The following is a 26,833-nucleotide window of genomic DNA, read 5'->3' on the forward strand; positions in this document are numbered from 1 at the left end:
TGTGAGGGCGGTAGAGGGACTGTATTATATGTGAGGGCGGTAGATGGGCTTTATTATATGTGAGGGGGTAGAGGGGCTGTATTATATGTGAGGGGGTAAAAGGGGCTGTATTATATGTGAGGGCGGTAGATGGGCTTTATTATATGTGAGGGGGTAGAGGGACTGTATTATATGTGAGGGGGTAGAGGGGCTGTATTATATGTCAGGGGGTAGAGGGGCTGTATTATATGTCAGGGGGTAGAGGGGCTGTATTATATGTGAGGGCGGTAGAGGGGCTGTATTATATGAGGGGGTGCAGAAGTTAATGGGTATGCAGAAATAAGCAGTGGACAGGGGGTGCAGTAGAGGCAAAGGAGATTGGTAGAGGAATCCCTTCTGCAATAAAGGCTTCTTACCTTTCTTTTTGCAAGATCATTCAGAACGTACATTGCACATGTGCATGAATTACACCATTCTGGCATGAAGATGGCTGAAGACCCCAAACCCAGAAGAAGCGGAAAGATATTAGCACTGGTGAGGGAGCTTGCAAAATCCCATCATTGGAAGGGAGGTGCTTTAAGGTAGGGTGAGGTGGGTTTCTTTTTTTCCAAGGACGGGAGAGTTTCCTATGGGTTTTTGCCAGAATAATATCAGTGCTGTGTGTAAATACTCTTGACCGCAGCACTTTGCATGGTGGTAGTACAGCAGCCAGGACCGTGCCCACCCTGCTGTCTTGGCTCACAGCAAAACAAAAGGTGCTGGCAGCCATGATCTGGGGAATTATTCAACACACTATGAGGTTTTGCTTTTACTAAATATTCCAGCAAGAGTTCAGTCTCCTCCCACCTTACCCTTTATTTCTGCTTTTGTCTAAAGGAAATCCATTTTCACAACATACACTTTAATTTTCGTCAGCTTTGTAATAGCAATACAAACAATAGTTATATTGGCAAAACAATATAAGCTTACCTTAAAAATCACATTTCAAGTTCTAGAGGTACAAAGAAATGAAAATTCTAAACTGAAACTGAAAATTCAGGAGGCATTTGGCCAAAAACCGAAACAAACTGTTTTTTTTTTATATTTTTTTTATAGATAATTGTATTTTATTTGACTTTGTAACTAATATCAGGAATTTAGATGAATTTAAAAAAATACAATCCAGTAACGTAAAATAACTTTTATTGAAAGTAACACACAAAATTTGGACAGAAAATAAAATTAAATATATATGAAATATATATGGCCGATAGACTTGTGAATGGTGTTGTTACAGGCCCACACCACGGCCTCTACACGTTGGTGCCACTGATCCCAGTGACGTTACCTTGGCGATGATACGGAGTGGTATGGGACTTCTTGATGCCACTTAAGCATCAGAGTTTAGTCATTATCACAGACTTGGTCTGACAAAATTCATTTCTGGCAGCCATACAGTTGCCAGAGGAGTTTTGCATGGGTGGCAGCTGTCTGGTCCTTGGTAGGTACTACCATTGTGAATTTGGTGAAGTGGTCAATAAAGTCCAGTATAATCACCAACTCGAACCGTTCAGAGGTGATGGTCATGGATGCTACTTTATCTCAGGAGGCCTTATGGATGTACCCATTGTGACAAATGGGGGCAAAAAAATACCTCTGAACCAGTGACTCAGTCCAATCTGCCAAGAAATGACAACCTATAAGGTGGGGTACTTTTGATAGACTTCTAAGATGTGCGCCTGGGGAACCATATCTTCCAGGATGCCCCGCTGTTCAGAAGAGAGCGGGGCCTGCCGGTGGAGTACCTTGTCACACAATTCCAGTTGCTCCCATTGTTTCAGGATTGCCCGAGCAATAGGAGACAACTTTTGACATTCCCGTGAGGTAGGTCTGTACTTTCGAGAAAGGTAGTGCTGCACCAGTATGAGGTCTGGGTCCTTTTGTTGGATCAGCACCCATTCCTCCCACCCGTAAAGCTCTGCTGCACTGATCCCTGGGTCAGAATCCATTCCTCAATGGAATCTGAGGCAGCCGGTACAGGTTTAACAGGGATGACCTCTATGACTTCCAGATTAGAGTCCACGTCCTCTCCTGGGTGCTCCACTGGGAAACAGGACAGGACGTCAGCATGCCCATTGAGCTTCCCTAGCCAGTAATGTATCTTGAGTTTAATCCATGCCAAGTACGTTGCCCACCTCTGCTTCAAGGCCCCCAATTTTGTGGTCTTCAAGTAGGCCAGCGGGTTGTTCCACCACGTTCCAGCTGAAAAAACAAAGATGGAGGCAGCATCATTAAAAGCTTTCAGAAACCCTCTTATTTGAAAATTTATTTTGGTGACTTCTACATTGTATTTTAATGATCCTCCAACTAGAGGAAAAGGGATCTGATAAGGGAGCTATTACAGAGGTCAGTATTGCAGTGTACAGGGGGACAGCAGTGCAGAGGACATAAAATATGTTACTAATGGAAAACTTAGCCTTCAAACAGTATAAACATGTGTAAATATTGACTTTATTAACCATTTCAGCCCTGGAAGTTTTTTCCCCCTTAATGACCAGGATATTTTTTGCGACTCGGCACTGCGTAACTTTAACAGACAATTGCGTGATTGTGCGACGCTGTACCCTAATAAACTTGATGTCCTTTTTTTCCACAACTAGAGTTTTCTTTTGGTTCTAGGGATGAGCTTCGAGTCGACTCGAACATCGGTCGTTCCATCGTTCGTCGAATGACGAAGAAATGTGCTTCTTCCCGGGAAATTTGAGATTCCCATAATGCACTGCACGTGCAATGCGCGTGCAGCACATTATGTGATTGGCCAAAGCATGCACCCTGACCTCATGCTTTGGCCAATTAAATGATCTCTACCATGATTGGACTAAAGGCAGGCTGCCTTTAGCCAATCATGGCTAAGGGGCCAAGTACACGGCCCACACTACTGTAGCACCCTACAAGGTAGGTGCTAGGTAAAAGCATTATGGGCTTTGGCTGCCTAACAGCAGGGTCATGATTTTCAGCTGTACTGTCATGTCTCCCAGGTGTGGCTGCTGAGAGGGGAGTCTCCCCACTGGCTCCATGAGAGAATTCTCATTGGGCAGTGGAGGAACCCCAATCAGTGGCCCATTCAGGCCTGTATCTACCCCAGAAGGCAGATTCTGCCGCAGAGGATTCTGGGAGTGGGTATAAGTTTGAGGGGAATGCATGACACAGCGTCTGTGGCAGGAATCAGAGTCCCAGGAGGGAGGGTACGGCTGTCTCCCCTCCTGTAAGAAGGATCGGATGTCTAAGGTGGCTGCCTGAGAATCCGGGGGAGAGAGAGCTGAGCTGAGCTGCAGAGAGGATCCGGTGTGCCGAGGACCAGCGGAGGAAGAGGGGTTCAGTTCCAGGAAAGCCTTCCAAGGTCATGAGTACTGTGAACTGCCCCTGAGGGTTTACCTAGTGTAGAGGGGACCACTCCGGTGAAGGTTCCAAGGATCCTGGAGCCTGCAAGTGTCAAGGGGGTTGCCTAGTGAAAGGACTCTGAAGTGTCAAGGGGGTTGCCTAGTGGAAGGACCCTGAAGTGTTAAGGGGGTTGCCTAGTGAGAGGGCCCTGGAAGTGTAGAGGGGGCACCAGCGGTTGGGCCCTGAAGAGTCAAGACTGCAGTGTTAGGAGTTGCAGCAGCACAAGCAGTTACAAGAATGACAAGGGTGACCTCAGTTCACATTTCCACATTTCCCATCCAAACACCCTTGGTGGTGGAGACAGGGCAGCAAAAGGTCACATGCCAAGTTCAATAACATACAGGCAGTTAGGTACAGAATAATGATCTGAATCCAGGTCAGAGACAGGCAGGGGTCATTAACGTTCTGGCAGTGAGGTACAAAATCAGCAGGCAGATTCTTAGTCAAAAGTCCAAGCTGGGGTCAGTAACACAAGTCAGTAGCAGACATAAGCAAGGGGAATCCAAAGAAGAGTGAGATGGAGCCGGGAGAATAACAGGATCAAGCAGGCGTTTAGGAACACAAGTCACATGGGGTAAAGCTGAAGAGCGTCCAGCAATAATACTAGGCAGGCCTCAGGTTTAAACTGGCCACCAGGTGCAAGGATCTGTGGGCATGCCCATGCATTCATATGTTCACTGTGGAACGTGCATGAGAGTGTGCACGTGATCTCATTCTTGCAAGTCCAGTTACACATCTATGCGCACAAGTATGAGCACGTCTCAGTGCATGTGCATGAAAATGAGCATCAATGGTATGGGATTCCAGGTACTAATCAAGCTCCTCTTGTCTGTTTTTCGTTGCCTGAAATGGGTCATTCTTCCCTCACAAATGTACAATGCGTTTTTTTTTACCACAGATCAATGATGTAAGAGGACCGTTATCCGACTTTTTACCTAAAGGAACACGACACTGTTATATATCAGGGTAGTGCTACTTATAAGGGGCATTCTTCCCTATAACTTTTGATGTAACATGGCATTCTTTTCACTGACCAACAGTTTAAAAGGGCCATTCTATTACTGACCACCAATGTAAAGGAGCAATACACTGATCACTAATGTAATGAGCACTTTTTTACTAACCACCAATGTAAGGGGATAGTCCTACAATAGCCTGTATTACAATAGCCCGTATTGTAAGGGGGCATTTCTGCACTGACCAAAAATGTAAAGGGAACTCTATTTTTCACTTTCTGTGTGTGTTTTCCTCTGGGCGTTATCATTATTTAATTTCTCAATCATTATAATTACAATATATACTATTATTGTATTGTATAGCATGTGTGTGTTGGGGGGGGGGGGGTAAAATAAAAAAAAATTAGCTACTCTGAGCAGGGGCGTAACTACAGGGGTTGCAGGGGTTGCAATTGCTACCGGGCCCCATGCTCCAGGGGGCCCGGTAGCAAACCAGTGGGTGAACTTCCAGGATCTCAAAGGTCACACTTGCGACCGGGCCCTGGCATTGCACCACTGTGGGGAGGCCCCAAGATTGCAGGAAGGGGGCCCACTGCAGAACTTGTGAAAGGATCCTGCTGTGGGACCATAATAAAAGGCCATGCAACGATAGTAAAGAGCCTCAGGATTAGTGGGAAGAGCCCCTGGCTTGAAGGGAAGGGCCCCGGCCAGGGGACTGGGGGGCCCTTCATGGTTTCTTGCATCGGGGCCCTGAAGGTTCTAGTTACGCCTCTGACTCTGAGTATCAAATATGCATCAACTTTGCTTCATTCATAGGCATGAATCCCTAAACAAAAACGTATGTAGGCTTTTGAGAATGGCCCATTGTTAAAAAAAGAAAAATTTGATTGTGGAAAAATACGCCTTCTTTACACTACCTATGATTTACAATGGCGTGAAAAAGCCAAGTACAATATGTACATATTTTGGTTAATGTATTACATGTGCTTTACATGCTGAACTGCTTGTTTTTTTTTCACCTGAACATGACTCACATTAAGATCTATTTACCCGCACTTACATAATCCATAGCTCTGCAGCTCTGTGTGTTAAGTTGCACATTACACGGAAGTGGGTGGAGGAGATTTCCCATTTGTTACACTGCAGAATGCTCTCCTTACTGTCGGTATGTGTTTTTCCTGTATATACACTATATAACTTTGCTAAGTTAAATTTTCTCTAACTTTAGAGCATAGTGTAAGATTTGACTTTTGTAAATTCAGAAATATAGGAATTATAACATAAGTCAGATGGCCCCATTTGCCTGCTCTATGCAATTAATGACTTAAACTGTAAGAAGCTGTAAAAATAGAGAGTGGTAAGCGAACTCACAATTCATCTGTATTGTTTCCACACAGTTAGTAATTAAAACCCGTTCTCCGTAAAATTTAGGATGTGGATACTTCCCTTTGAGGTTAACAGATTAATTATAATAAATCATTACTTGTGTATAGAAGTACTTAAATGCTTTTCTTAGGATCTTGGAAGTTAATTCATAGTATATGGCAGCAGAATTAAAAGAAATTGCTAGGATTTTTTTTTGTTTATCTCTTTTGTATAGTTTGAGTGTACTGCCATTTTTAAGGGACCAGAAAAGCTAAACGTGAAACATAAAGCAAAATGTCATCTATGAAGCAACATACCCACAGTAATATGAAATGACCTTTATGGCAAAATATTATCAGAGCTCCAAGGCTTTATTTATCATGAATTCAAAACCCATATATTCTAGGCACCAAAATATACAATCATTTACATATCCAACAAACAAAATGCATGTTTGCAGTGCCAGCCACATACAAAGTTTAATACATACACACGCATAATATAAAAATGTTAAATTATGGCTTTGATGCAGTATTAACTCAGTCACAGAACATTATTGTCACATAAGTTTCATTAAGAGATATGTACCTTAACCTCTTGCTGACCACCCGCCACACATTTACTGTGGCAAGGAGGTTCGGCTGCCCGAATCGACGTTCCTGTACATCACTTGCGCCGGCGGGTAGGGGGCGCGTGCGCCCCCTGACCTGGCCGTGATCGGATTTGTTCCAGAACCGATCACTCCTCAGGTCCAGGCCAATGCATTATGGCATGTACCTGCTGATTGCTTCTTGCGAATCACAGAACGTCCTGTGCTTGTGTAATGTAAACACAGGCACAGGAAATTATGCAATCTCCCCTCCTGGAGCCCTTTTTGGTTCCAGCAATTGAGGAGAGAGCATCTACTGTGAGTACAAAAGTACTACACTGACACCAGTACACAAAGGCACATTTTTCATGCCCCGATCAGCCCCCAGTTAACCCTTTCACTCCCTGTCACGGTATTACTCTATACAGTGTACAGATTTTTTTACTGATCACTGTATTAGTGTCACTGGTGACGTCAGTTAGTGTGAACGGTAGTTAGCGTCAGTCCCAGATAGGTTTATATATATATATATATACTCCCTAATAAAGATTTAACCCCCTGATCAGCCCCAGTTAACCATTTTACTGCCCGGTCACAGTGTCATTATTATAGTGTATAGATCTTTTTTCTGATCACTGTATTAGTGTCACGGGTGACATCAGTTAGCGTTAGTGTTAGTGAATGTCAATCCAAGATAGCATCAGATTGCCCGCCACATAACCCTTTGATTGCCAGTGACATACACACACTAAACACCTCCATTACTAGTATAATGTCTGAACCAAGCTGGTGCGGTGGCTATCACAAGTAGTGTCCCACAGCCACCAAGAATTCAAAGACAGGCCTGTAGAGCCCATAGTGTCCTTCCTGATGCGCTTGCAAATGCTGATTGGGAGCCCACCACTTCTGCAACACCCGGACTTCCCCCATTCACTGGCCAACCCAGAAATTCAGCTGGAAACAGCCAATTTTACTCTCCTTGGATTTTATTTCACGGAAGATCTGCACAGATCTATTGTGGACGAAAGCAATTTATATGCCGATCAATTTTTCGCAGCAAACCCACATTTGACCCTTGCCAGAGCATTTGCATGGAAACGAATCTCTCTTTCCGAATTTAGAACCTTTCTGGGCCTATCACTTATGGGCAGTATAAAAATAGTGAGTTGCAGTCGTATTGGTCCACTGACCGAATTCATCATATGCCCGTGTTCTCTGCCGCCATGGCCAGCACTAGATAAGAGCAAATCTTGCAGTTCATGCATTTCAGTGACAATGAACTCTGTCATCCTCGGGGTGACCCTGGATATGATCCGCTCGACAAAATTCGTCCCCTCATAAATCACTTCAACCAAAAATGTTCAGCTTAATATATGCCCCAACAAGCTGTCTGCGTTGTTGAGTCCCTGATTACGTTTTATGTCCGCCTTGCTGTTAAACAGTTTCTCCCCAGCAAACGTGCCAGATATGGGGTCAAGATGTACAAGCTCTGTGACAGGGCAACAGGCTATACATGAAGTTTCCATATTTTAGGGAAAAGATAGCAGTGTAGAGACCCCCCACTGCCCAGACTACATGAGGAGCAGCGGCAAGATTGTTTGGGACTTGATGTCACCCTTATTCGGAAAGGGGTACCATTTATACGTGGACAATTATTACACAAGCGTGCCACTTTTTGGTCACCTTTTGATTCTGGAATTGGTGCACGAGGCACCATGGGACCTTATCCCCGGGGCTTTCCCCTTTGAGGTTAACAGATTAATTATAATAAATCATTACTTGTGTATAGAAGTACTTAAATGCTTTTCTTAGGATCTTGGAAGTTAATTCATAGTATATGGCAGCAGAATTAAAAGAAATTGCTAGGATTTTTTTTTGTTTATCTCTTTTGTATAGTTTGAGTGTACTGCCATTTTTAAGGGACCAGAAAAGCTAAACGTGAAACATAAAGCAAAATGTCATCTATGAAGCAACATACCCACAGTAATATGAAATGACCTTTATGGCAAAATATTATCAGAGCTCCAAGGCTTTATTTATCATGAATTCAAAACCCATATATTCTAGGCACCAAAATATACAATCATTTACATATCCAACAAACAAAATGCATGTTTGCAGTGCCAGCCACATACAAAGTTTAATACATACACACGCATAATATAAAAATGTTAAATTATGGCTTTGATGCAGTATTAACTCAGTCACAGAACATTATTGTCACATAAGTTTCATTAAGAGATATGTACCTTAACCTCTTGCTGACCACCCGCCACACATTTACTGCGGCAAGGAGGTTCGGCTGCCCGAATCGACGTTCCTGTACATCACTTGCGCCGGCGGGTAGGGGGCGCGTGCGCCCCCTGACCTGGCCGTGATCGGATTTGTTCCAGAACCGATCACTCCTCAGGTCCAGGCCAATGCATTATGGCATGTACCTGCTGATTGCTTCTTGCGAATCACAGAACGTCCTGTGCTTGTGTAATGTAAACACAGGCACAGGAAATTATGCAATCTCCCCTCCTGGAGCCCTTTTTGGTTCCAGCAATTGAGGAGAGAGCATCTACTGTGAGTACAAAAGTACTACACTGACACCAGTACACAAAGGCACATTTTTCATGCCCCGATCAGCCCCCAGTTAACCCTTTCACTCCCTGTCACGGTATTACTCTATACAGTGTACAGATTTTTTTACTGATCACTGTATTAGTGTCACTGGTGACGTCAGTTAGTGTGAACGGTAGTTAGCGTCAGTCCCAGATAGGTTTATATATATATATATACTCCCTAATAAAGATTTAACCCCCTGATCAGCCCCAGTTAACCATTTTACTGCCCGGTCACAGTGTCATTATTATAGTGTATAGATCTTTTTTCTGATCACTGTATTAGTGTCACGGGTGACATCAGTTAGCGTTAGTGTTAGTGAATGTCAATCCAAGATAGCATCAGATTGCCCGCCACATAACCCTTTGATTGCCAGTGACATACACACACTAAACACCTCCATTACTAGTATAATGTCTGAACCAAGCTGGTGCGGTGGCTATCACAAGTAGTGTCCCACAGCCACCAAGAATTCAAAGACAGGCCTGTAGAGCCCATAGTGTCCTTCCTGATGCGCTTGCAAATGCTGATTGGGAGCCCACCACTTCTGCAACACCCGGACTTCCCCCATTCACTGGCCAACCCAGAAATTCAGCTGGAAACAGCCAATTTTACTCTCCTTGGATTTTATTTCACGGAAGATCTGCACAGATCTATTGTGGACGAAAGCAATTTATATGCCGATCAATTTTTCGCAGCAAACCCACATTTGACCCTTGCCAGAGCATTTGCATGGAAACGAATCTCTCTTTCCGAATTTAGAACCTTTCTGGGCCTATCACTTATGGGCAGTATAAAAATAGTGAGTTGCAGTCGTATTGGTCCACTGACCGAATTCATCATATGCCCGTGTTCTCTGCCGCCATGGCCAGCACTAGATAAGAGCAAATCTTGCAGTTCATGCATTTCAGTGACAATGAACTCTGTCATCCTCGGGGTGACCCTGGATTTGATCCGCTCGACAAAATTCGTCCCCTCATAAATCACTTCAACCAAAAATGCTCAGCTTAATATATGCCCCAACAAGCTGTCTGCGTTGTTGAGTCCCTGTTTTATGTCCGCCTTGCTGTTAAACAGTTTCTCCCCAGCAAACGTGCCAGATATGGGGTCAAGATGTACAAGCTCTGTGACAGGGCAACAGGCTATACATGAAGTTTCCATATTTTAGGGAAAAGATAGCAGTGTAGAGACCCCCCACTGCCCAGACTACATGAGGAGCAGCGGTAAGATTGTTTGGGACTTGATGTCACCCTTATTCGGAAAGGGGTACCATTTATACGTGGACAATTATTACACAAGCGTGCCACTTTTTGGTCACCTTTTGATTCTGGAATTGGTGCACGAGGCACCATGGGACCTTATCCCCGGGGCTTTCCCCAACGGCTGTAGATGCTCAACTTAGACGAGGGGGGGGGGGGGAGAGAGAGCCTGCTTTGAGTGTAATACATTGCTTGCATTGAAGTGGAAGGACACGCAGAATTTTTTTGTTCTGTCTTCCATTCACGCAGATACAACAGTCCAAATTACAAGTGAAGCGAAGGCTGAGTGTCTGCATTGGGTAATATATGCTGGAAGCAGAGGTTGGGGAGTGTATGGTGCAGGCAGTGCATGGAGGACCTGAGACAGCTCGCAGTCACCTTTTCTGTCATCCTCATCGTCCAACCATTGCGTCTTTTGCCTGTGAGATTGGTGGAGGAATAGGGAAAAGACACTTGGCTGTTGGATGCCCACATCGGACAACCCTGCCACTCCCACCCGCACACCTCTCTGGAAAAGATTTTCTTCCACACCTCATAGTGATTGGTTGGTCCTTTGCTTGGAGGTGTTCATATCAACTGGAGTGGAAAGTTCTGATAAGCCCCCTCTGTTGTCGGTGGTGGTTATTCTATGCACAGTGTTTCTCTAAACACGTTTAATATTATTTCACTTTGTTATTCATATATGATTATTTACATTGTATGGTTTAGTGCTGCACTTTTTTGCTATCAAATTACAACGGCAAATGGTGTTGTTGAGAAGCCCCTCTTTGTCCACGAATACAACCTTAACATGGGAGGAGTAGACTTCAATGACCAGATGATGGCGCTGTACTTAATTGCTCGTAAGGCTAGACGCTGGTACAAAAATGTATATGTATATTTATTCCAATTGGCTCTGCTGAACACTTATGTGCTTCGGGGTGTTTTGAATATGCTGGTAAGTATAGCATCCTTTCTTTATTTTAGGTAAAAAAAGGGAGCATTTAGAATCGCTTTAAAATGAAAACTCTTGTTCCATTTACATCTCTTAGGCCCTGAGCTACATTTTTGCATGATTTTTTGATTTTTTGGTTCATTTTTAGAGCGGCATCAATTATTTTGAACGGGCCTTCCTCCACTCCAAAAATGTACCAAGGAAGCTCATGTACCAAATGTTGGCACAGAGCCAGGAACATTTAGCATTGCATTTTTTGCCGTGATTTTTGTGTGTTTTTTTGCACGACAGTCACAGCAAAATTGCACCGTGTTTGGGGTGCCATTAGGGATTAATGGCACCACAACCATGTCCCACATGTTACTGCAATTCTGGAATCTCAGACAGAATCTCGCAATTCTGCCTGCAATTTCAAGGTGTGGACAGGGCCTTAGAACAATTATTTCCCTCACTTTGCAGAGCTTTCTGCCAAATTCCTGGTATATCTACAGGACAGAAAGTAAATCAAAATCTCCCCAGTGGGAACCAGAATAAAACCAGAATGAAAAAAACAAAAACTGGCAGGGGTTTTACTAATTCCCTTATCCCTATATTTTTTGGTTTGTGCACAAAAATGATGATATACAACCCATAAACCCAATCTTACTTCAGCTGACTGTTTTAGAATCTGGCAAAATGGTCTGTATTGTAAGTATTACAGTGCTTTAAACATTGTTTTTTAGCTTTTTTGACTAAGCCACTGTATGCAAAGATACATAATAGTCCACATGATGCAAAGACGTAACAGATGAATCTGTTACCTGTTAACCACTTTAGCCCTGGAAGATTTTACCCCCTTCCTGACCAGACCCTATTTTGCGATTTGGCACTGCGTTAGTTTAACGGACAATTACGCGGTCGTGCGACACTATACCCAAACAAAATTTATGCCCTGTTTTTCCCACAAATAGAGCTTTCGTTTGGTAGTATTTGATCACCTGTGCGATTTTTATTTTTGCGCTATAAACAAAAAAGCGACAATTTTGAAAAAAGAAAAAGAAATCGCAATAAGCATATTTTGATTGGTTTCCGCAAAAGTTATCGCGTCTACTAACTACGGGAAATATTTATGTAATTTTTATTGTTTTTTTTTACTAGTAATGGCGGCGTACTGCGATTTTCTGTTTTTGTGGGACTGCGACATTGCGGTGGACAGATCGGACGCCTAACTGACATTTTTGACACTTTTGGGGGTACCAGTGTCATTACTAAAGTAATCAGTGCTAAAAATATGCACTGTTACTGTAATAATGCCATTGTCGGGGAAGGGGGTTAATGCTGTTGGTGACCAATGGGTTAAATGTAAGCCTAGTGGAGTGATTCTAACTGTGGGGGGGAGGGGCGTGACCATAGAGACATGCGATCCTACATAGAAGGATCACATGGTCTCTGTGATCATCCCAGGGAGAAGGACGGACGGCTGTGTTTACAACAGCCGACCGTCCTCTCTCAGCGGGGAACGATCGCGGGTGTCAGGCGGCAATCGGAGCCGCCTGACACACGCGCCGGCTTCCCTGCTGACGAGCGGGAGCGCGCCCCTTAGCTGCCTGTGTGTGGCCAACGTAGAGCTAAGGAGGTTCGCCCAGGAGCGGCTGACTGCCGCAGTAAATCTGGGGCGGGCAGTGGTCTAGTGGTTAAACTCAATGTTCAGGTAGAAATGTTCCAGCTAGGGATGAATAATATTTTCAGCTGAGTGTATAAGTCACAAATGTGGCGTAACTACAATTGCATACCTCCCAACTGTCCCTGATATCGAGGGACTGTCCCTGATTCGGAACTAAGTTCCTCTGTCCCTCTTTACTCCTTATTTGTCCCTCATTTTGGTCTGATCTATATACTTGTATATAAAATGCACTTTTCATCTTTCAAAAAGTGTTTCCCAGTGCTAAACCTTTTGTCTAGTTTCTAAATTGCTGTATTTGTACATTTTCAAAGCCACTATAAAGGAATAGTAGTGGTAAAAAAAAAAAGCTCTTGTGGTTTTAACAAATAATTTTTTTGGTATCATTTTTCCTTAGGGAGCGTGGCAGGGGGGTATCTTGTGCCTACATACTTTTGTTAATAGGCGTCCCTTGTTCCCATCTTAGGAGCTATGCAATTGTGAGAATAGAACAGAAGGAAGTAGAGAAAAAGAGGAGCAGGAAGAAGAGGAAGGGACTGGAAGATTCTTTAGCAGTTAAAATGTCTCTGATTTGTTTTTATGGCAGTTAGACAATGTCACGTACAGGCAATGCTAGATCAGGAATTTACCTTGCAAAATTTCTATTAGGGCTCTTTCACACGGTCCGCCTCCATAGGCGGATCCGTGCTGCTCAGCGGGGATCGATCCGCCGGCGGATGACAGCTCCGTCTCCGCTTGCAGGAGAGGGAGGTGTCACGGCCCCCGCTGCTCTCTATGGGGAATCGGATGAGAGCGGACCGCCTGTCGGCTCTCATCTGATCCCATCCGATCCGATCCCCTGGACGGATGGAAAATAGGGTTTCCATCCGTCCGGATTTCACGGACAGGATCGGATGCGGATGGCAGCGGGTGTCAGTGGACATGTCACCGCTGACATCCGCTGCTCCATAGGGCTGAATGGGGCATCCGATCAGATCCGCCTAAAAAACTGACAGGCGGATCTGATCGGACTGCCCGTGTGAAAGAGCCCTTAGAGAAATTCTGCATGTCCCTGCAGTCACACAAGTGTGGAGGGGGAAATCAATTTATAATCACCATGAAACAGTGACCAAAACAAGGCAAACCGCCAATCTGTGAGAGGGGAAGATAGAGATCTTGTGTTTTCCAGTTAAAGCACCCCCCACACAGTTAGAAAGCACTCCCATGGAACACATTTAACCCTTTGATCACATTTAACACATTTAAGCCCCTGATGTTAACCCTTTCCCTGCCAGTGTCATTAATACAGTTATAGCGCATATTTTAGGCACCGATCACTGTATTAGTGTCACTGGTTCCCAAAAAAGTGTCAGTTAGTCTCTGATTTGTGCGCCGCAATGTCGCAGTCCCACTAAAAATTGCTGATCGTCACCATTATTAGTAAAAAATAAATAAATAAAAATTCCATAAAAATATCCCATAGTTTGTGGACGCTATAACTTTTGCGCAAACCAATCAATATACACATATTGGGAATTATTTTAACCAAAAACATGTAACAGAATACATATTGGCCTAAACTGATGAAGAAATTATATTTTTTTTACATTTTTCTGTTGGGTATGTTTTATAGCATAAAGTAAAAAATATATTTTTTTTTCAGTCATTTTTTGTTTATAGCGCAAAAAAATAAACACTGCAGAGGTGATCAAATACAACCTAAATAATGCTCTTTTTGTGGGGAAAAAAAGGACGTCAATTTTATTTGGGTACAGTGTCGCATGACTGCGCAATTGTCAGTTAAAGTAACGCAGTGCCATATTGCAAAAAAGATAGGAATTTTTTTTAAATACCAAGCATGTCATACTTACCTGCTCTGTGCAATAGTTTTGCATAGAGCAGCCCCAACCCTTCTCTTTTCAAGTCCCCTGCCAGCACTGCTGTCTCCTTGCTATGTGGGCACTTGTATGTGTTTACTCCTAAACCCTGCTCTGTGCATCCATTGACACACAGAGCAGGGCTCAGCCCCTCCTCACTGTTATTGACAGCAGTGGGAGGCAATGGCTCCTACTGCTGTCGCTGAGCCAATGGGGAGGGAGAGAGCAGATGCTCACATGTACATCGCTGCATCAAGTACGGGCTCAGGTACAGTATTAGGGGGGCTTGGGTGGAAGCTGCACACCAAAGTTTTTTTCCTTTCATTTATTTATTACAGATACTTATATAGCACCATCAATTTACACAGTGCTTTACATATACAGTATTTTGTACATTCACATTAGTTCCTGCCCTCAAGGAGCTTACAGTCTAAGTTCTCTAAGTCACATTGGGCCAATTATCCTACCAGCATGTCCTTTGGAGTGGGGGGAGGAAACTGGCGTACCCGAAGAAACTCATGCAAGCACAGGGTCAGGAAGAACATGCAAACTCCAGGCAGGTAGAACTGTGGTTGGGATTCGAACTGACTACCCTAGTGCTACTAGGCAGAGGTGCTAACCACTTAAGCCTAGTACACACGCAACGATTATCGGCCGACCGATCGTCCGTCTTTTGTTCAGAGTGGTGTTTTGTTGGTTGGAATGTGCCTAGACTGCACACAAATTTTCTCGCCCGACAAAATTCTACTTCAGAAGTGATGTCATGTGTTGGTTTGCTTTCTTTGTGTTCTTTCTTCTCTGAGCATGCCCAGTCTTGCTCATAAGATTTTTCCCTGTCAAAATCTGTACTGACTGCATAAAAATCGGCCGTGTTTTGATGGCGGACAAAAATTTTATAGCCTGCACACCAGATTTTATTCGGCCGAAAAGTCAGTCGGTTGTCGGAAGCATCATACTAACAAGCCGACAAATGGCAGATCGGTCGTCGGACGAAAATTTCCTGCCGATTTTCGGCGCGTGTGTACGAGGCTTTAGCCACTGTGCTGCTCTACATGCATAGAATGCATGAAGGTGAAAAACCTTCAGCCTTTAGAACCACTTCAAGAGTTGCCAAGAGGTGCCTGTAGACCTCCATTTATCTCTATAATGAACACCTGCAGTGGACATGTCATTGGGCTCAGTTCTATATTTTATTCCTACAGTATACCCCATAGACAGCTCTTTTGTGATGCCCTTTTGAAATCTATGTGGAGACATAGTTCTCCACGTGAGTGCATTCTACATGTGATGAGATATTCCATACATACTGTATAGAAGATGTTAACCAATCAGTAGTACTCTGCCCTACATATAACATACATATAACCATTTACATGATAAACCTAGGCCTAGATGGGATTCAGTGCCTGCTGGTGAATAACAATTTGGGGGGGGGGGGGATTTGAAAAACCAACACCCCCCTCTCAATCTGATCTACCACTCCCTCTCTCCTTCCTCTCCCCTCCCGGGGCGGACAGCCGGCTGGCTGCGCATCTGGGCAGCCAGCAACCTTACCTACTCCTTCCCCGAGCGGCTGTGAGTCTCCTCCGACCGTAGGTCCCCTCCCTCTTCCTGGCCAATTGAAAGTAAAATCACATCTCTTTTTAGCCAATCAGGAAAGGGGTCTCACGACCCGCTTCCTGATTGGCTGGGAGGAGAGTCAGTGTGATAATAGTCAGTGTTGTATTGTCATACAACTGGGTGGGCTCAGGGTGCAGTGCACCCCGAGCCCACCCTTTTTTGAAGCCTATTACAAACTCCAGGCAGGTAGCACTGTGGTTGAAATTATCTAATCACGTGCTTAAAAAAAAAAAATCCCCTATTGGAATCCATGTGTCCGGCGCCCTGCATGTAGATTAGGGGGCCGGACACATTGGGTAGGGGTGCAGCACCCTTGCGCCCCCAATGGATGGGCCGCCACTGATGGAATTATTTCAGAAAACGGGTGGGGGTTTTTTTTGAGTGATTTAAATGTGGCAGATATATTTAAGAACAGTTAAATAATTTTGCATTTTGTAGGCCTAAGTCTAAAGGGTGCGTGTGCATTCAATAAATACTTTTGCAATGAGTCATAGTATACATGGAGTGTTTAAGCGGAAATTGCTGTTTTTGTTTTTACTAAAAATGACACACTGCAAGAAACAACAATGTTCCTTATCTGCGGGGAGATGTGTGTGAAATGACACCTGTGACTAAGCTTTTTCCCAGTACAGGAGGGTAAAGTCCTCCTGAGCAAGGTATGCTATGGTAAGGTAAGTTAGCTAATGCCTTCTCTAACATGAAATGTTATTCAGACTAAAAGGCTTTGGCATATGTACTTCTTGTTTCAAAGTCATGTCTGTCCTTTTTTTACATATGAGAACAATATGCAGCCTCTTTTATGTCCACACCACACCAATCCTTTTAGGAACTCAGAGTACTGGCTTTACTGGGATGACTAATGGCACTTTTCCACTGCAAGTACCGGCTCGTACCGGCTCGGCTTTACTCGGCCCTGCTTGGTCCGGTTTGCTTTTCCACTGCTGGTACCGCATGGTATAGTGTCGGAACGGTTCGGTACGGTACGGTATAGGTTTGCTTTTCCACTAAAGTAGTACTAAAGTTAAGTGGGTAGGATAACAACGGGGTGGGTGGGATTCTCTGACCAATCAGTGGCTAGTAGTGACTGCATGCAAAGGATTGTGGGATATGGTACCAGTTTGGTACCTGTTGGAACCACAATCGAGTAGGTACTGTTTTTTCAGAGCCGTACCGTACCGTTCGGTTCCATGCAGTGGAAAAGCAAACCTATACCGTACCGTTCCGACCCTATACCATGCGGTACCAGCAGTGGAAAAGCACAAAAGTGTGTTGAACCGTTACGTTTCCATGCAGTGGAAAAGCGCCATAATAAGGGGGCATTTCAATATCCAGCACCCGTGGCCTTAGTTCCAGGAGAGCCAAACCCTTGCTCTGCAAATTCCTTCTTTCATGGTTTGTAAAATAGGTAACTTATCAGGTGGCACACACAAAAACAAGCAGGGAATCCAAAATGTACTTAATGATCCAAGCAGGGAAAGAGAAATAATGAGCAATGCAATTTGCTCTGTCTGTATTCTCTCAGTTTTTCATACTTTCTGTCACATTCCTTGACAAGGGTACTAAACCCTACACGATGCCTTGGATTTGTAGCAGCTGAACACATGGCCGCTGGTTTGCGCATTGTAATGTTTACTTTTTTTTTTACAAAACTTTATTGAAATATCACAAGTGACATTTCTATGGAATTATACATCACTGTGGTAGTTCGCATCGCAGCTTGCTGCACTAAAAAAAAAGTAATGCATGCAGTCCTTTTTTCTAGCGCACACCACAGCCACGCTGTTATGTGAATGGTGCCATAGGAAGCAGGGCATTTTACCTTGCCTATGGGAAGGCTGCATTGAAAATAGCTGCCAGCCCTGCCCCACTGCATCTGGTGCGAATGGACCCTGACTATCCCTGTGAGCAGCTTCCTTTATCTCCTTTTACCTGCTTGCACACTTTTAACTCTGAAGGAGTCTGCTTTAATAACAAACATGTCATACTTACCTGGTCTGTTTAGTTGTTTTACACAGAGCAGGCCAAATCCTCTTCTTCTCGAGTCCCCCCCACCCCCGCCACTCCTGGCTCCTCCCCCATGACCGGTGCCCCCAATAGCAACCCGCTTGCTACGAGGGTACTGGCGCGTGCTCGCTCCTGAGCCCGGCCCTATGCATCCATAAGACATATAGAGCTGTGGCTCAGGCCCTGTCCCCACTTTCTCATTATTGGCTCACTGGCTGTGATTGAGCCAATGGCACCCACTGCTGTCTCAGCCAATTAGAAGAAGGAATGCCTGGACAGCCAAATCTCTGCACATCGCTGGATTGAGAGGGGGCACAGGTGAGTATTGGGGGGGGGGGTTTGTGGGGGGAGCAGCACACAAAGTTTTTTTACCTTCATGCATATTCATGAAAGTATAAAAACCTTTAGCCTTTACAACCACATTAAACAACATCAATTAATGCAATTCTACATCTATTAAAAAATCAAAGAAGCCCAGTTGAGCTTTCAGTTTAAATTAGCTAAGCTCAACATTCACTTCCTATTAGAGCCAAAAGTAAACACAGCGATCATAGAGATCATCATATTACAGAGGATTGACTTGTCCTTTGTACTTGGTTCCTGGTAGCCATCAAACTCTCCCGAGATACGGGCAGCCATTTTGGACTCAAAGCGTTTTTTAAAGCTCCTGCTGGGTCAGTCTGGTGCATCTGAAATGTGGGAAGTATCTAGGCAGTGACAATGAGCACGTTGGCTAGGGAAAGATAGGCCTAGTGCAAGGAACCATTCCTGATGACATGGGACAAAGTAGGGACAGTCCAGAAAACCCATGGGACTGCTGTAAATTGGAGAGGACCTTTTAACAGCCTGCGTTTGGTCTGATGCATTTGTGCAACCTGAATTGCCAGCGCAGAACCCAGTTGAAAGGTTACATTATTATCAGCCAAGGCGGCCTGTTTAACCGCTTGCCGACTGCGCACAGTATATTTACTGCGGCAGTCAGCCCCGGCCAGGCAGAGTGACGTAGATCTACGTTGCTAGCCTGTCACCGGGTTTTGAGCCAATAGCAGGCGAGCGCACGCCCACTGAGGCGCGCACCCGCCTCGGCTCGTTCACAGAGGAGTCCGGGCGTGTGACCGGTGGACCCGATGTCCACCGGTCACACTACGTTCGTCGGTAGAGCGGGAGAAAGGCGGGCGGCTTATGTAAACAAGCCGCCTGTCATTCTCCCCTGTGTAAAAATGGAGATCAGACGGTTCTACTATGTAAAACCGTTGATCTCTGTTTTTACAATAGGAGACCTGTCCCACTACAGTTAGAAACACGCCCCTAGGACACACTTAACCCCTCCCTCTCCAATACAGTTAACCCCTTCCCTGCCAGTGTCATTTTTACAGTAACAGTGCATATGTATAGCACTGATTACTGCAGTAATGTCACTGGTACCCCCAAAAGTGTCAAAAATGTCAGTCAAGGGTCCGATCTGTCCGCCGCAATGTCGCAGTACCGCAAAAAAAATCACAGATCGCCGCCATTACTCGTTAAAAAAAAAACACCAAAAATGACAAAAATCTTTCCCTTTGTTAGTAAACGCGATAACTTTTGCAGAAACCAATCAAAATATGCTTTTTGCAATTTTTTTTACCAAACATATGTAGCATAAAACAAATTGGCCGAAAATGTTAAAAAAAATTTGATTTTTACATTTTTTGGGGGGGGGGGGAATTTCATATAAAAAAAAGTGAAAAATATTGTTATTTTTGCAAAATGTACGCTCTTTTTTTGTTTATAGCGCATGATCAAAAAATCGCACAGGTGATCAAATACCACCAAAAGAAAGCTCTGTTTGTGGGAAAAAAAGGATGCGAAATTCGTTTAGGTACAGCGTCGCACGACCGCGCAATTGTCCGTTAAAGTCACACAGTAAAAGATCGCAAAAAACCCCCTGGTCAGGAAGGGGGTAAAATCTTCCGGGGCTTAAGTGGTTAAAGGGGACTCCTCGAGCACACTGGCAGCTGTGAGTTATGCATATCTGCACTGCCTTGTTACAGAACTGTAAAGTGCTTTTTTGTATATACAATTAAATCGAATCACTGCATGCTTACTGTAATTTTAATGTAGTGCAGACTACACACAACATCAGACACATCATACACTCAAGTAAAGATAAAGTACTGATCTCTGAATGCTTAAAGGAAAACAGCTTCCTCCTTCTTTCCCTCTATGTGCCCCAGCTCCTCCCTCTATATCCTCCTCTCTCTACCCCTTCCCCCTCTCTCTGTCACTGTCACTGATGTAAGGGGGGAGTGGTGATACAGGGATTGATTTACTAAAGGCAAAAAGACTGTGTACTTTGCAAAGTGCAATTGCACCATGCTAGTGCAGCTGCTCCAGAGCTTAGTAAACAAAGTAAAGCTTCACTTTGCAAAGAATACCAAATTACAAATGTAGCACCCTCCTAGGTAGGTGCTAGAGAGTGAGTATAGTTTTAGCTCTGTCTGCCTATCAGAGAAGCAGCAGGTAAATTCTATATTCTCTCTGCTTAACAGGGACCAGAATCTGTGAGTTAAGTCTGCTCAATGTACTCAGTGTGTGATTCATCTGGTCTGGGGGAGTGTCCCCACTGGTCCAATGGGGAGGCACATTGGACAGTGGAGGAAACCTGACCAATAGATACACAGGCTTTGATACAGCCCCAGAGATTGGCACAGACTGGTTGTCTCAGTGCATTGTGGGGTGTGGTATAAAAGCCAGGAGCACATGTGCTCTGGGTCTTTGGCTGGTGAGCAGAGTCCCGGAAGGAAGGTGGTGGCTGCCTCCTTCTCTGCAGCAGTTGGTGTATGGTCACAGGCAATCGGCCTGGTGAGCCAGAAGGCAGGAGCTGAGCCCAAATGTCCAGGAGAGCTGACTAGAGGATTTGAGACACTGGAGAACCTGGAAAAACAGTATCATGAGTACAGGGGATCGTGATTAAGGGCCTGCCCAGGAAGGGGGCCACCCCAGAGTAGAGTAGTCAGAGGACGGGTGTCAGCAGGTGGATAGAAAGGGGGTGCTAGGCGCGTACCCTGAAGATAAGTGCTAAGTAAGCTGTCTATTCAGGAACTTTAGCTCAGATTCATCTAGTGGCAAGGTGAAACTGTGGCCTAGCCGCATCTTCAGATAGTAGTCCTCAACTTTGTGAATAGTTCAAGTTTTGTAGTATCCCACTCTTCCCTTCTCTCATCCTCATATAAAATAAAAACAAAACAACAACCCGTAGACTGTTTATTGACTGAGCTGGAGAGTAAAGTGTTAAGATTCTGCATGCAGTTGCTACTGGTAACCCAGAGGGACCCAAAAAGGTGAGAAATTCAGCAGCCCTCAAGAGGGTAGTGCTACACAAAAAAAAAAAAAAAAAAACACAGGATTTTTGCTTGCACGTGATTGGATGATGGAAGTCAGCAGAGCTTCTGTTCATTTACTAAGCTCTGAAGAAACTGCTCTTGCAGAGTGCAACTGCACTTTGTATAGTGCGCAGTCTATTTGCCTTTAGTAAATCAATCCCACTGAGCTAAAATGGGGGGGGGGGGGGCGCAACTGATGTAAGGAGGGAGAGAGGACATGGATATAAAATGGACACTGATGTAATGGCAAACTGATGTGAGAAGGGAATTCTGTGGACTCAGATATAAAGGGGAACTCTGATGTAAGGGGGGGAGGCTCTGGTGTAAGGGGAACTCTGCAGACTCTGTTGCAAGGTGGGGATTTTGGAAACTTTGATGTAACTAAGGAAATCTGGGGACTCTTATTTAAAGTGGTTGTAAATGTTATATTTTTCATCTATACCGCATTATCTGTATATATGTGTTATGATGTTTCTACAAATCCGCTCTGCAACTTTTTTATTCAAATGTAATTAAATTTTTGTACCTTTTCCACTTTTTTTTTTACAATGCATTATTATTGATGTGATGTATTTATTTGTACCACCATCTTATACTGAATAAAAAAGTTTGTAAAAAAGAATACAAACAAAAGTGGTTGTGATGTCTAATAATTTTTTACCTTAAAGTGGTTGTAAAGCCTCAAAGTTTTTCACCTTAATGCATTTTATGCATTAAGGTGCTCCCCCCAGACCCCGTCCATTCCAGCAATGTGCTTGAGTGAAACGGCTCCAGTCACTGTCTCTCTTCTCATTGAACAAATTGGTAGTAACAGGAGCCATTGGCTCCCGCTGCTGTCAATCAAAACCAGTGACACCGGAGCAGGGGGTAGGGCAGAGTTCCACTGTCTGTGTCAATGGACGCAGCAGTGAGATTAAGGAGGGAGCCCTCCCAGGTGCCCCCACGGAAAGCAGCTTTTCGTGGGGGCACCTGTTTCAGTGCTTGGAGGCAGGTAAGGCAAACTAAAACCTCCATGCTGGGCTGGGTATGAAAGTGGGTGCAGACTAGTTAGGGAACGAAAGACTGGTATTTTAAAAATCCAAATACCCAATAAGTGGCTAGGGATTTTAAAAGAGATATTCAGGAATGAAAAAAAGAAAACTTACATCACTCTGATGCTGCATCTGTCCCCTGATGGCTCTGCACTGAGAACTGATTGATCAAAGACCGCTGATCCCTAAGTTCTCTCCTCCTCTCTGTCAGTCATTGGCTCTCTGTTCTGCTCCTCCAGTGCTTAAAAGAGAGGCTGTGCTAGGTGCTGTTTGAGCATCTGGATGGATCCTGACTTTAAATTTGGGATCTCTCCAGAGTCTGGAACAGCTCTGGGCTATCAGCTGACAGCAGCTGTTGTCTGAATCAGGGTAACAAACTGAACAAACTGCACTCCTGTAATCCATAGGAGAAGTATAGCCAAAATAGCTTTGGCCATACTTCTTTAATGTTTTCTGTGAGATTAGTTAGAAAAGTGCCATAAGTGTAAACTGCAGCCAGGATTTCTTTTAGAGAAGGTTCTGATGCATCATCGGTAACAGAGCAAGCAATATCAGTTAGCTGAGCAGCCTAACTCAGTGTTTGAGGGGGATGCCAAGGTATGCAGCATGACTCATATGCAGCCTGTGTGTGCTCCAGAGACTGTGAAGACTCTGGGGGGGGGAGAAGAGTTTGGTGCAGCAGTAGAGGGTTGGGAGCGAGTCTGGAGTCTGAGCAAATTTGCTCAGTTAAGAAGCTGTGTCTCTCTGCTTAGGCTTGGTGATTCTTGAAGGCAGTGCTTGGAGGCAGTACTCCGCCATCCTGGATCTGCCAGCTGCTCTGCTCCCTCTTCAAGAAGATTTTGTCATGGCTCGGGGATTAGCAGTGACAATAGCAGTGACAGAGATTGATGGATACAGCTGGTCTCCCTGTGTAAGCAGCTTGGTGGGTGGAGATCTGTGAGCCTCCACGGAAGGATGCTGTACAGAAATGCTGTTCTCTCTTCCTGCTCATATGGATGTCCAAGCCACACCCCTGGGGATTCATATTTTACCGCCCCCTCACCCTGACGCCCTAAGGCAGCTGCCTAAGCCGCCTTATGCTGACTTTGGCCCCGGGCGTAGTTCACCTTTACCAAAAAAATCTGCCTGTGCAAATAAGGAATGTCTGTAGATAAAAACAGCATTAAAACTGAATAAGCCCTTGTTATAGGTGTAGGCCATTTACACACCTTAGAAAGCCTGACCTGAAAACTCCCAAGACATTACTAATTGATGCTTAGTTATTACTGTTCACCTTTCTCATCATAGGAGTGAGCACTTTCTCTGATTCAAACCTTCCCACATGCACTTTCCCTCCCCTTATGCAGTAGCTCTATGCTCAGCGATTGAGAGCGCACTCCTGTGATGGGGAAGGTGAATAGCAATAGCTAGGCTTCACTTAGCAATGTCCTAGCAACTAGGCTTCATGAGTTATGTAAATGTTCTACACCTATAGTAAGGGCTTTATTCAAAACGGCACAGTTTGTTTCTATCTTCAGACGCCCCTTATCTGCATAGGCAGTTTTTTTGGTAAATGTGAACTAACCCTTTAGTTAGCTCCCTTTAATCCCCTCCCACAAATTCTGGTCATGCCCATTGTTCATGTAATGGTGCTGGTGGCTGAGCCTGACGTGCAGAGGTAGCCTCGTGGGATCTGGTACAACAGGAACACGGACGGGTCACACTGGTGGTAGACACGGGCTAGTCTGAGGTGCGGAGTCTAAGTGCTAGCTGGTTTTCACTAGAGCCCCTGGTGGTGGGGATAGACTGCGCTGCAAGCTAACACCAGGTCGCGGTCCCCAGGGTTGCCCCACCAGGAGGTGAACACGTCCAGAATCAGAAGCAGATAAGCCGACAAGGATAAGGCAGGAGAGTGGTCACAGGAACGAGCCAAGGTCAGGGCGGGCAGCAAGCAGACGAAGTAGTGGACAAGTCGGGAGGTCGATCAGGAAGTCAACAGGAAACAGCAGGTTCAGGATCAGGAAGTACAGGTAAAGCTGCAGACAAGACAGCAATGGCTCAGTGCTGCTGTGGTGTTTAAATAGGCCAGCCTTTTGCCAATTAGTGCAATTAGTCTGCACTAAGTTAACTCTTAACTGGCAGATTCATGACAGCACTTCAGTGTACACAGGGAGTGTTCCTAACATTGCCCCCCCCTTAAGGGCAACCTCCGGGTGCCCAATAGGTTTTTCTTTTGTGGGTGACTGCGAAAGAAAGCATAGATCAGTTCTTTAGCATGGATATTCCGTTCCGGTTCCCAGGAATTTTCTTCCAGGCCGTAACCTTTCCACTTTATGAGAAACTGTAATTGACCTCTCCTCCTCCTGCAATCCAAAATAGCTTCCACCTCATATTCTTCCTCCCCATCGACAATCACAGGTTCGGGTGGTTCCGAGCTTCTGCCCGGGAAGGAGTTAGGGACTGTAGGTTTTAACAAGGAGACATGAAACACCGGATGAATTCTAAGAGAATCAGGTAAGTGTAATTCTTTGAGGGACAGGCTAGGCGGAGGTTGCATGTAGATAGCCATACCTGGTCACCTGGTTGAAGGATTAGTTCCCCTCTCCTCTTCCTGTCAAAAATCTTTTTAGAGGCTGCTTGTGCCCTTATTATAGCATCCTGCAGCAGTTTACAATTGCGGTTGAGGAAGCTAATGATATCCTGTACTGCTGGAACTGTGGGTTCAGCGGGAACGTCCGGTAAGAAGGACGGATGGAAACCGTAGTTTGCGAAGAATGGAGCTTGCCCTGTAGCAGAATGTTTAGCATTGTTGTATGCAAACTCTGCCAATGGTAGTAGGGCCACCCAGTCATCCTGGACAAATGTGGTGAAACAACGGATATACTGTTCCAACGTCTGGTTTGTCCTTTCGGTTTGTCCATTAGTCTGAGGATGGTAGGCGGAAGACAAGGACAGCTCAATCTTCAACGCGTCGCACAAGGCTTTCCAGAAGCGGGAGGTAAACTGGACCCCTGTATCTGAAACAATATTTGCAGGAACCCCATGAAGCCTAACGATCTCTTTAATACAAACTTCTGCAGTCTCCTTGGCCGTGGGCGTATTCCTGAGTGGCAAGAAATGGGCCATCTTAGATAGACGATCAACGACCACAAAAATGGCGGAACAGCCCTCTGAGGGGGGAAGCTCCACTATGAAGTCCATGGCGACCATCTTCCAAGGCCTGTCAGGGACTGGTAGTGGCCTGAGCAGGCCCCACGCCTTGTTTCTTACAGACTTGCTCCGGGTACAGACGGTACAAGACTTCACGTACTCCCTGCAACTCTGTTCCAGATCTGGCCACCAAAATGTTCGTTGTAATAGATCCAGGGTCTTATGAGTACCAAAATGGCCCGCCAGAGGGTGGTCATGGCATAACCCTAAAACCGTCACTCGGACCTCTTCAGGGACAAAGATCTTGTCTTTAAGCCATAATAACCCATCTCTGGGTACCAGGGACACCTCAGGGAGACAGAGATTCTTTGCAGAAGCTTGCTTTATTTGGGCCATCAGGTTGGTCTGTAATAACAAAAAATTACCTGCGGACAGGATGGTGTCGGGTACTGGCACTTCCTTTGGATCATCAAACATGCGGGAGAGCGCATCTGGCTTGACATTTTTAGATCCAGGCCGGTAGGTAATATGGAAGGAAAATCTTGAGAAAAACAATGCCCAACGTGCCTGACGTGGCCTCAGCCGTTTAGCAGCTCTTAAATACTCAAGATTCTTGTGATCTGTGAAGATGAGGATAGGATGCGTTGCCCCTTCCAACAAGTACCTCCACTCCTCAAGGGCAGCCCTAATGGCCAGAAGTTCTCGATCGCCAACGTCATAGTTCCTTTCTGCTGGGGAAAGTTTACGAGAGAAGAAGGCTATAGGATGTATGAGATCTTTAGTACCCTGCCTTTGCGAAATAACTGCCCCCACGGCCACTTCTGATGCATCTACTTCAAGAAGGTAAGGAAGGGCAGGATTCGGGTGACTCAGGATGGGAGCAGTTGTAAAGAGCCTTTTCAAGGTTAGAAAGGCAGTCTGGGCTTCAGGAGGCCAATTGAACCGGGTATTCTGCTTTGTGAGCTGTGTAATGGGGGAAATGATGTCAGAGAATCCCTTAATAAATCTCCTGTAAAAGTTGGCAAAACCTACGAAGCGCTGGACCCCCTTCTTGTCTGACGG

General features: G+C 45.0%; 1 protein-coding gene across 1 annotated transcript in view; it reads left to right on the forward strand.

The window, feature by feature from the left end:
• Nucleotides 1–5,486: 5,486 nt before the first annotated feature.
• Nucleotides 5,487–26,833, forward strand: part of LOC309559212 (caspase-8-like) — a gene marked incomplete at its 3' end in the record, with an annotated part of 64,953 nt that continues 43,606 nt past the window's right edge. Inside the window, exon 1 of the mRNA XM_082262431.1 lies at nt 5,487–5,520. The remainder of the gene's footprint in view (nt 5,521–26,833) is intronic.

Source organism: Pelophylax lessonae, assembly GCF_965119305.1.
Source record: "Pelophylax lessonae genome assembly, chromosome: 6".
NCBI classification, from domain to species: domain Eukaryota; kingdom Metazoa; phylum Chordata; class Amphibia; order Anura; family Ranidae; genus Pelophylax; species Pelophylax lessonae.